Source organism: Solanum pennellii, chromosome 5 (genome assembly GCF_001406875.1).
Source record: "Solanum pennellii chromosome 5, SPENNV200".
Classification (NCBI taxonomy): Eukaryota; Viridiplantae; Streptophyta; class Magnoliopsida; order Solanales; family Solanaceae; genus Solanum; species Solanum pennellii.
The window spans coordinates 1,555,309-1,566,423 of NC_028641.1; the positions used below are offsets into that span (position 1 = coordinate 1,555,309).

At 29.9% G+C, this 11,115-nt stretch overlaps 1 long non-coding RNA gene across 1 annotated transcript; it reads right to left on the minus strand.

Moving 5' to 3' along the window:
* Positions 1-1,929: 1,929 nt before the first annotated feature.
* LOC107020139 lies at positions 1,930-2,967 on the minus strand. The gene is made up of 2 exons (XR_001456801.2): positions 2,880-2,967; positions 1,930-2,204 (listed from the first exon to the last, which is right to left on the minus strand). It is a non-coding gene; the product is annotated as an uncharacterized LOC107020139 (long non-coding RNA).
* Between the last annotated feature and the right edge of the window lie 8,148 nt (positions 2,968-11,115).

Genomic DNA, 11,115 nt, shown 5'->3' on the forward strand with positions numbered 1-11,115 from the left:
TATATATATATATATATATATATATATATATATATATATATCCGTCTTATACACTTATGATTATCTATACATATACAAATCGTCCCTTGCTCAGTTTTATTTTGCCTTTACCTCTCTTACTTTATACAAAATACTATGTATAACTTTTGTTTATATATATAAAGCGAGAGAGGTTTGATATACATACAAATGTTTTAACTCGATCAATTAAAAACATATTCAAACTAATACGGATATACAAATATAATCATTGATACATATACATAGTTTACTACATGTTCAAAATTTGATTTGGTAATTTAAATTTGAAGGTCTATGACAGTTTACTACGTTTTTAAAAGGTCATGTTTGAGACGTTTGAATACAATATCACTTTTAATATTTGCATTTAACTCAGGAATAATTCTTTACTAATATTTGAATATTTAAAGTAATGAAAAATATAGATTCTTAAAAAATAATATTAGGAATATTCCAACATTAACAAGAATATGGAATGAATTTTTTATGAAATAATCAATCATTTGGTTTTTTTTTTCTTTTTTTTTTAATTCAAGAAGTGTTGAATATTCAATCTTATCACATATACACCTATACTTATTTTCCAAAACTTGGGGACATGAATTTTTTTTTATATCATCACTATCACTATTAATTGTAAACTTAAATAAATTACACTGTTAATAATCAATAATATTCTTGATTCAAAATCGCAATTTTTGTTTCTTCTTCTTAAAATTTTATCAACAAGTTTAATAAAGAAATCCCGCTTGAACATTTAAAATAAGAAAAAAAATGCATATAAAAAGCTCTAAGTAAGATTTAAACTATAAAAAAACTTTTGAGAAAATACATAAAAAAAAAAAATTTTAAATTTGTCGAATAAATTACTTTAGCATTTAAACTAGTGAATTAAAAATCACCTTGAGATTATTATATCACTCTCACTTGTCACATCATAGCCATGTCTGCACCTCGTCATTAATTATTTTTTATTAATTATTTTCACAAATTTTTCTTCTTATTAATTATTTTCACTAATTTTTCTTCTAACACTTTTTAAAATTAATTTACACTAAATAATTAATTATAAATGCATTTTCTAATATTAAATATTGAAATGTGGATCCATTTTTATTCCCCCATATCCAACCCCTTCACTTCTTTCTACGTCCTTCTTCTTCACCATTTCTTGCCTTTATCTACTCATTTTTTTATCTTCATATTTTTCAACGAGCTCCACCATATCTCTTGTTTCTCTTTCTTTCTTCGTCTTATTCGATAAACCAATAAGATTTTTTTAGTTCCGATAAAAATTGACAAATTTATATGTGTGAAATTGACGTCAGTAATAAGACGTTGGTGTTGGATTTTGTGGATTACTAAAGAAATGGTGAAAGTGAAGTAGTTGATAGAGTTGAAGATGAAGAATGACGAAAAGAAAGATGCTTCAATGGAGAAGAAGCTTTTGGGAAAGACAATAAAATAAAACCAAAAAAATTTAAAAGTTTTCTGGACCAATAAAAAAATTCATATTGTTTAATAAAAGTTAATATATTAAAAAAATAATATTTTAAAATATTAATTATATATTGACCTATAAAAAATGGTATTTGCATGATTTTATAAATTCTTTTCCTTTTTTAATTTCTTCACACGCTATTAGATGAGTGAACTCACTCTCTTTGCCACGTAAGGGTTGCATATAATTCACTTTAAAGATGTTGAGGTATTTAAACGTCCGCATAGTTTAAATGCTAAAATAAGTTATCCGGCCAAGTTCAGAGGATTTTATGTATTTTCCCTTTCATTTTTATGCTTTTTTAAGCATAGTCATGAGTGTCACATAATACCTCTTTTTTTAACCGTGTCTTTATCGTCTTCAAATCATGAATTTGCTCTGAATCGAAAGGAATAAAGACATTGTACTTTAATAAGATAAAATATTTTTTGTGTACCTTAAACATGTCTTAATTTTGGATTTAACAATCATTACAAAAGCAAAATCCAATACATTTTTAGGTGGACATATGCTTATACAATCATTGTATTTTTTTGCCCTTCCTTATGATCCCACCATACACACGTACAAATTTGCTGGAAACAAATCATAATTCCACCATCGATGCACGATGCAGGATTACAGTCTTCTTTAATGTGACACTTTTGAGATACATGTCCTGATACCATACGTGATGGTGAACCTACGAAAAATCGAAAAAGGGTTGAATTAAAATCAATAATTAAAATAATATTTAGTTTCATATCGCAATTACTATATTGTAAATACGTTCAATCTATTATCAACAAAATTTAATAACTACTTCCTCCGTCCGGTTTTGTTTGTCGTGATTTTTGTTTTTAGAGTCAACTATAAAAATTTTGACTAACATCTTAAGATGTAATTTTTCATCATATTAATCTGCAAAAAATAATACTTTTTTCATATAGTTTTAGAATATCTAATTTTTTTTGGTTTAAAATATCGAATTAATGTGATCTGATTTATCTTTGAAAATCAGTCAAATTGACTTTCGATAAATGCAACATGACAAACAATTCCGGATAGAGAAAGTATTAATGAAAAAGATGAGAATGAATGAAGGGGGAGAGGCAAGAAAGAGAGAAAAGGAAGAAACTTAACCTAATAAAATGAACACAAAACTAATAGTGAATAATTCCTTCTTCATCTTCAACATAATTAAGATTTATTTATCGAAATTAAACATTCAATATATTATCGTCAATCGCTAATAAAATTCAAATAAAAACTATTATACATGACAGTAATTAGAATTAGTATTGCATGCTAAATAAGAAAATTGCATTCTATATATACAAATATAAAATTTCATATGTATATATATATAAGGGCTTACCTAACAAAATTATCAAGGCAATAAGAGAGAGCAAATTAACAATTGATGTCTTCTCCATTTTGTATACTATATCTCAATAGACAATGATATATTTCTTTTTTTTCTTGTGTATTTGTATGCAATGTTTTGGGAGATATATATAGGGAGAGATGGTGCAACAACTTGCCTCAAATATTTGATAGAATCCAAAATAAATTTAAGTGAAATTAGCCAACTTATAATTTGGAATATTTTAATTAATGGAAACAAATCTAAAGTTATTAGTGTTTTTTAGAATTTTATTTTTGTAATTTAAGTTATATTTGAAATCAGGACTACTTCAACCACTTTATTATTTGGTCAAAAGAAATTGATTATATGAATATTAGCGTTATATGTTACCATTCATATGCTATTAATTTTGGTCATATATCCAGTGGTCAAACATTTCATTTGATTTGGTAGAGGGAATTTTCCGTAACTGATAATTTAAATTGTGTATTGTAGCAAACTATTAATTCAAAATAAATATTATAATCATAGTTTTATTTAATTTCAATTCGCAACAAACTCTCTTGTCATTCGCCTCTCTTCCCGAATCTCGCTCATCACTCTCCCTGAATCTCGCTTGCCATTCTCCCTCGCCTCAATAATTTTCTAAATGGTCAGAAAATTTGGCAGAAAATTTAAAAGTCTATAAAATCTTTTTTACTTCAAAATAAACTTTTTTTTTTAATTAAAAGTTATTAAAATTAAAAGAGTAAAATGTTAAAAAAAGGTATATTAACATAGATAAAATTAAATTCTGGTCAAATTTACTGATCAATTTTTTTTCCTATTTTAAATAATATCCCTTCATTTTATATGGACTAAAAAGGGAATTATTAAATTTTTGAGGAAATGCACGGTCATAAAGAGAGAGAAATGACATAAGTTAAACTTAACACCACCTTTCACTTTAATTTGTCAATTTGATTATTTTCAAACTATTCTTGAAAATATAAATAATTTAAAATAAATCTTTTTAATTCAAAGTTAATCATAAATAAGAGCAATTAACTTTCTTGACTTATCACTTTAGAAAATATAAATGGGAAAAAAAAAGACTCAATAATTCAATTATTATGCTGTAATGATCCTCTTAATCGTTTTAGAAATTTTAACCAACATTATTATATTAACCTTTTTAGTAGATTTTGTAAATAATTTATATGACTTATAAGAATGAGTGACATAATTTTTAGATTTAATAAAGGATTATTTTGTTGCTAAGAATAATGAAAAAAAAAAGAAAAAAAAAATAAAAAAATAAAATCAAATAAATAAATAATAATAAAATAATAATAAAAAAGGGCAAAGTGCCCTAGACTATCAAAAAGCCGCACGGCTTATAAGAAAAAGAAAGAAAGGAACAATCTGAGAAAAAAATACGCAGATAAGAAAAGAAAAGAAAGGGAGAAAAGAAAAAGAAAAAGGAGGAGAAACAACGATATTTTTATCTCGAGATATCAAGGTAATTATTCTTATCCTTTCTATTAAATTTTTGAGTAACTAGGAATAGATTTTTAGGTTAAAACGTGTATAATTTATACTAATATGTGAACTTGTGAACTTGGGGTTATAAATGTGTATAAGTATTATGGTTCAATCATTGGACAATGATTAGTCCTAATCATTGGACAATGATTACTCCAAGATTAGGATTATTAATAGTGGAACGATAAATATGAATTTGAACATTGAAAATAAGTGGTTTCAGCAAATAGTTTTGTAGTCCGCCATTGATGTGTTGGGCAGTTAGTTTCGGCTTTAATTATTTTCATTTGATTATCATATTAGGATTCAAGTTTTGATATATTGAGATATGTGTTAAATAGTGGGTGCATTATGATATATAAAAATCATTATAATTATGTTATTCGGAGAATTAAGATTTAACCCTAAACTTGAAATTCAGAAAATATGAGATTTGATCAATTGGTTGGAATAAAGATTTAGAAATTTTATTATAAATTTGGATGAGTTTTGGGTGTAAGCTAGAGATATAGCAATATGAATGTTGTTAGTTTCGAAATCATATCGTGGTTATTTATTTGAATAGATTTTATTGGTTTGGAAGTCAACCAAAAGAGGAAGGCTCAAGTTTTGGAGTCATTGTTCGACTATTTGAGGCAAGTGGATTTCTAAACTCTTGTTAAGTGTATGAAATGCGTGTATTTCCTTGTGGTATATGTTGGGAGTAACGGAATTGGTGATGGGTTGACTTGTCCACATTGATTAATTCTAATGATGAAAAGAATGGGGATAACAAAAGGCAATGTGATTAATTGTTTATGTCTGATGTGTTGAGAAAGGGTTGAAGGCTTGTTGAATCATTGTTGATGTAACTTCATGTTTGTGTGGTTGTGAACTGTGCGATGTTATGAAAATGGTCATCTCCTCATTATTTGTGTGAACTTGTCATCTGCATTATTCTGAGGCATTGGTTGTGACAAGTGTTATGTGCATTGAGAAAGAATGGGTACTTAAGAGGATGTACTATTTCGAGGGACGTATCGCGCGCCGCGATGGATACTATATTTCGAGGGACGTATCGCGCGCCGCGATGGTTACTATTATCGAGGGTCGTGTCGTGCGCCGCGACAGATGCATGGACAGATATGTCCCCCATGGGTCCCGGACTGAGAGACAGCGGGTGTGTATCACTAGGTCAGACATGCATCATTATACTTGACATTGCATTCCATTGCATTGCACATACTTATCATTAGTGAACTTGATATCGTATTTTGTTGATCTTCTTATTGCCTTTCTGCGGAACTTGTGATTGATTAATATTGAGCTTGTTATTGCGGATATGTAATTTGTTGAAGTATTCTTGTTGAGGATATGTAATTTGTTGAAGTGTTGTTGTTGAGGATATGTAATTTGTCTAAGTGTTGTTGTTGAGCTACGTGCTATGTAAACTGTGAGCTGTTAGGTTGGGTTGATTTTAATGCAGGTTGTAGTTGTGGAGGTTTGGTTGGGGGTGGTAGGAGTACCCGTATTTTATCCCCTTAGCTTGTGTTTAGACGTTTTACTTGCTGGGTACCGTGTGGTTTGGTACTCAACCCTTGCTACTACAAATTTTTTTGTAGGTTACTAGCCCGGACTTTGTGATATTTCCCTTCTCCTTGTCCGAGGTTTCTTGGAGATTTGTCAGGTAGCTGTTTCCATCGCAGCAGACTTTCTTCTCCTTAATTATGATCTTGTTCTATTCTAGAAACAAGTTCATTTGAGACTTGAGTTTTTCTTTTGAATCAATTGTAATACTTTAGAGGCTTGTACACGTGACTACCAGGTTTTGGGGGTTTTATTAAGTTACTTATATTTTATTTCCGCACTTTATTGTAATGGTTGAGTTTTAGGCTGACTTGTCTTGGTGGGATAAGACGAGTGCCATCACGCCCATTTTTGGGTCGTGACAAAATGGTATCAGAGCCCCAGGTTCATAGGTCTCACGTGTGTACAAGTCGAGTCTAAATAGAGTCTCGATGATCGGTACGGAGACGTCTGTACCTATCTTCGAGGGGCTGTAGTGACTTCTAGGAAATATCTTCACTTCTTGGATTCTATTGTGCGTACTTGGTCCCATTTTGATTCTTATCGCTTCACTCCGTTTCGCTCTCATTTATGTGATGACTCGTGCGTAGTTCCTTTTGTGAATCATTGGCATGTCGTGTATTGGTTTGATGTTAGATCTGGTATTAAAGTGGAAGTGATATACTTATGAAAAGGATTTGTGGTTATATTTTGAATATTAAAAAAAAAAATAAAAAAAAATTAAAAAAAAAATTAAGGGGCTATGTAAGTTTAGTTATCCTAGTAAAATGATTAGTACTTGTGTGGTATATACGATATTAGAGTGGTTAACAATTGGAAGTGGGGTGATTAAAGGGATGACTAGATAATTGAGTTGTAACTTTGGAAACTATAATCAGTAAAGTTATCATAACATGAATGGAATTCTTAGAAAATGATGCACCAATTAAGGTTAGAATTTCTACTATAGTAGTAGCGATGCTTACTTGGTTGGAGTTATGGAGTGTGCTACTTTTGATATTGACCTGAACTATGAAAGGATTCATATAGCTTGGGCTAGATATGGAACTATGATAATACTTAACATCTATTTGATGGGTAGAAATGTGTGACCTGTTTGGATATGATCTTCTCGATAGGTATGATGTGTTCTAGTGGTGGATTTAAAAGTCTTCACAATGTGGTACTAGTGGTATATGAAAATGAATACGTTGATGTTAAGTGCAAATACTAACTACTTAAGGAGTTATATATTGTATTACATGCTCATATGGTAAGATGTGGTGTTGAATTCATATTTGAGAAACCAACTAGCTTGTTAATACGGATGGATATGTTAAGCATTATTTATAAGGAAGCTTTTAGTGGTGGATCTTTGGTATGATATTGATATGTTCAGGTTGTGAAATGTATTTTGTGGATTGTAAATGAGTGTTGATTTCATCGTAAACTCCATGGAAGTGGACATATGGATGATAAGCTTATAAGTAAAGGAAGTCTCAAAAAGTATACTTGTGTGAAGGTAATTGAGAATTTTAGTGCATATAAATTGAGTAAGTACCTTGGATGGTTGGCATAGCTAGGTTTGGATTGTCATGTTAATGGCGAGGCTAAATTCGTAGTGAGGGAAATGACAAACTAAGCATGATGATATAAGATTTTATGACGCATTATGATTGAAATGCAACTATATGATACGGGTGCTGGTTGAAACGGTTTTTTTTGGTAATGATTAATTTTGAGTATCTAAGGCTATGGTTGTTTCTATTTCATAAGTAGTGGGGTTTTATGGTAATTTTTATAAGGAGTGGGGATGTCATCGAATAAAATTGAAAGGAGCTAGAGCCATAACGGAAAGATATAGTGGTATATAGTTTAACTTTCAGAGCAAGGATAAAACTAGGCTATTTTACTTTGTTTGCAAGGGTTAAGGATGTATCTTCAGAGGAATTTGGAGAATTGGGTTCAGAGACAAGTGATTTTACCTGTTTCTTCCAGATTACGATATAATATAGTGTCGCAAGATCAATAGATTGATTTAAAAAAAAAACTATTGGATAAAACTTGAGAAAGGAGTGTACGGACGTTCAACTCGAGTATGATGATTAGTTCTTTTGTGGTTTTGAGTTGGTAAGGAGTATGATAAGATTTTTAGAAAAAGATATGGTAGGGTCAATGAAGAGGCGATCAATGATAAGCTAAAATACGTTAAGTAATTTTTTTTAGGTATGAGCTAATGTTGTAAGATAATGGGATTGTGTTACATGGTTGGGATCAAAATTTCAAGTTTACATGGTGAGTTTAGATTTGTGATAGTGTATTTTGTCAAGGTATGAATTTGTAAGGTAAGAAATAATCGATCACATTGAGTATGGAGCATTTAAAAAGACTTAAAATTTGAGTAGTACATTTGGTTACTTTTGATTGTTATACCTAAGGTTTCCCATATTGTTGGCCAAAAAAAAAATATATAAGACTGGTAAGTGAGTTAGCAAAAAGGAGAAAAATTATGGTGTATTGAAAAGTTAAAGTTATTTGAAATTTCCGTCGTGGAAAGATTTAAGAAAGGCAAAGGAACAATAAGATCTCTCGTACAAACATTGGATTCGGAGGTGATGGTTGTAGTGATTTCGCCTTTGAGTTTATATATGACTATGAGATGTGAACTAGTTCGGCACCTACTTACTATGGGTTTATTATTAACTTTTCTAAATATTAAGTTTTGATTGGGTTACAATAAATGACGTATGGAAGATTATACATGGTTATGTCGAGATAGATTGTTCAGAATGTGATTAAGTAACAAATGGATATTAAACAGTGTGGACCTACAATTTTATATGATTAATGAGGATTTCAAGGAGATTGAGATTACTTTGTTGATGGTCCAATACAGACTATTATGATCTGTTACATTGGCATTTGATGGTGATCTGAGGTAATGAGCTTATGGTATACTGAGTAAGTTGAGTGATCAATTTTTAAAGTGTTGATATAAGATATATGATTGCTTTGTATATTAGTTGAAATTTGGTATGTGAAAGATTGCGTAGAGTAGTGTTGGGTGTGCTTCAATTATTTTACCTCAATGAAAAGTATTATTAGACTTGGAAGTAGTTCTATCATTCTTATGTGTGATGCGTATCTTTCACAGAACGCTTAAATGGAAAGAGAGAGCGCCATTGTTTCAAATTTTGGAGGTGGTAATGTATTTTTTTAAGGAGACTTTAATACTAGTAACAGTTTGAAAGTAAGGTAAATGACTGGTATAGTTATGATGGTTGTTGGTTTTAAGAGCGTTGAATTCAATGGAGTACTTGAGAAGTATGTGGGGTTCGATGAATCTAGTATTTGTAATATTGTAATGGGGTCAGTTTGGTTGATTGTTGGTAGCTAAAAGAAAAGTCGAGAGATAGAGTCAAATGAAATAGTTTTATTTATATAGGCCTTATGAAAGAATTTTTATGTGACCACTTTATTCGTACTAGATATTATTTGGAGCATGATTCACCGCTTATGCTACTCGTGTTTTCACATCTATGGGTGAATCCCTAGTGGTGGATCGGATGTACTGATCCTCTTGTGTCCTCTTGTTAGGGTAGGATCCTTGGGCAAACTCGGTCATTTAAGTTATGATGAATTTGGTGTTGTTTGGAATAGTTGAAACGTATCAGTAGTTCTATTCACACAACCTTGCTTATGAGAACTTATATAAGAACTACTATGAAGAGTTACAATTGTCTAGGAGTGTTATTAGAGGTTCTGCATTTTGAGTTGTATCGCTTGTTGAGTGATTACTTGATCAATTCATTTCTTGAGTTAGTTAAGTTTGATTCTCCCTTGATGAGTACTCAATGTAAAAAATAATAATAATCAGATTTTATAATTTAATTTCGTGAAAAGATTGTGTTGTGAAAGAGAAATCTTGATAATATATATGATGGTTTGTGCATTATGAGTGTTTAGTGGTTGATTCAGGCTCACTTCTAGTTGTAGTCAGTATTGATTCGGAAGGTAATCTTGGTTATGTGAAAATAAATATATATTCATCATGATGGTTGTGTGTTAATGTCCAATGAGATTCAGTTTAGATTGGGTTCATGAGTTAGTTGGTGGCCTGATAATCACTCTTAATTTATAGATTCTTACAAAGTTTGTTTAAAAGTTCAGTTGTTAGTAGTTGATTTGGATGGAATGATTTTAAGGATGAGCTCACTTAGAGAGATGAACATCGACTGTTAGGTCATAACTTAGGCTTTTGGTAATATCAATTACTCTTAGTTTTTCTTCTTTTATGTTCGAGGACGAACATGATTTTTAGTGGTGGATAATGTAATGATCCTCTTAATCGTTTTAGAAATTTTAACCAACACTATTATATTAACCTTTTTAGTAGATTTTGTAAATAATTTATATGACTTATAAGAATGAGTGACATAATTTTTAGATTTAATAAAGGATTATTTTGTTGCTAAGAATAATGAAAAAAAAAAGAAAAAAAAAAAGAAAATCAAATAAATAAATAATAAAAAAATAATAATAAAAAAGGGCAAAGTGCCATAGACTATCAAAAAGCCCCACGGCTTATAAGAAAAAGAAAGAAAGGAACAATCTGAGAAAAAAATACGCAGATAAGAAAAGAAAAGAAAGGGAGAAAAGAAAAAGAAAAAGGAGGAGAAACAATGATATTTTTATCTCGAGATATCAAGGTAATTATTCTTATCCTTTCTATTAAATTTTTGAGTAACTAGGAATAGATTTTTAGGTTAAAACGTGTATAATTTATACTAATATGTGAACTTGTGAACTTGGGGTTATAAATGTGTATAAGTATTATGGTTCAATCATTGGACAATGATTAGTCCTAATCATTGGACAATGATTACTCCAAGATTAGGATTATTAATAGTGGAACGATAAATATGAATTTGAACATTGAAAATAAGTGGTTTCAGCAAATAGTTTTGTAGTCCGCCATTGATGTGTTGGGCAGTTAGTTTCGGCTTTAATTATTTTCATTTGATTATCATATTAGGATTCAAGTTTTGATATATTGAGATATGTGTTAAATAGTGGGTGCATTATGATATATAAAAATCATTATAATTATGTTATTCGGAGAATTAAGATTTAACCCTAAACTTGAAATTCAGAAAATATGAGATTTGATCAATTG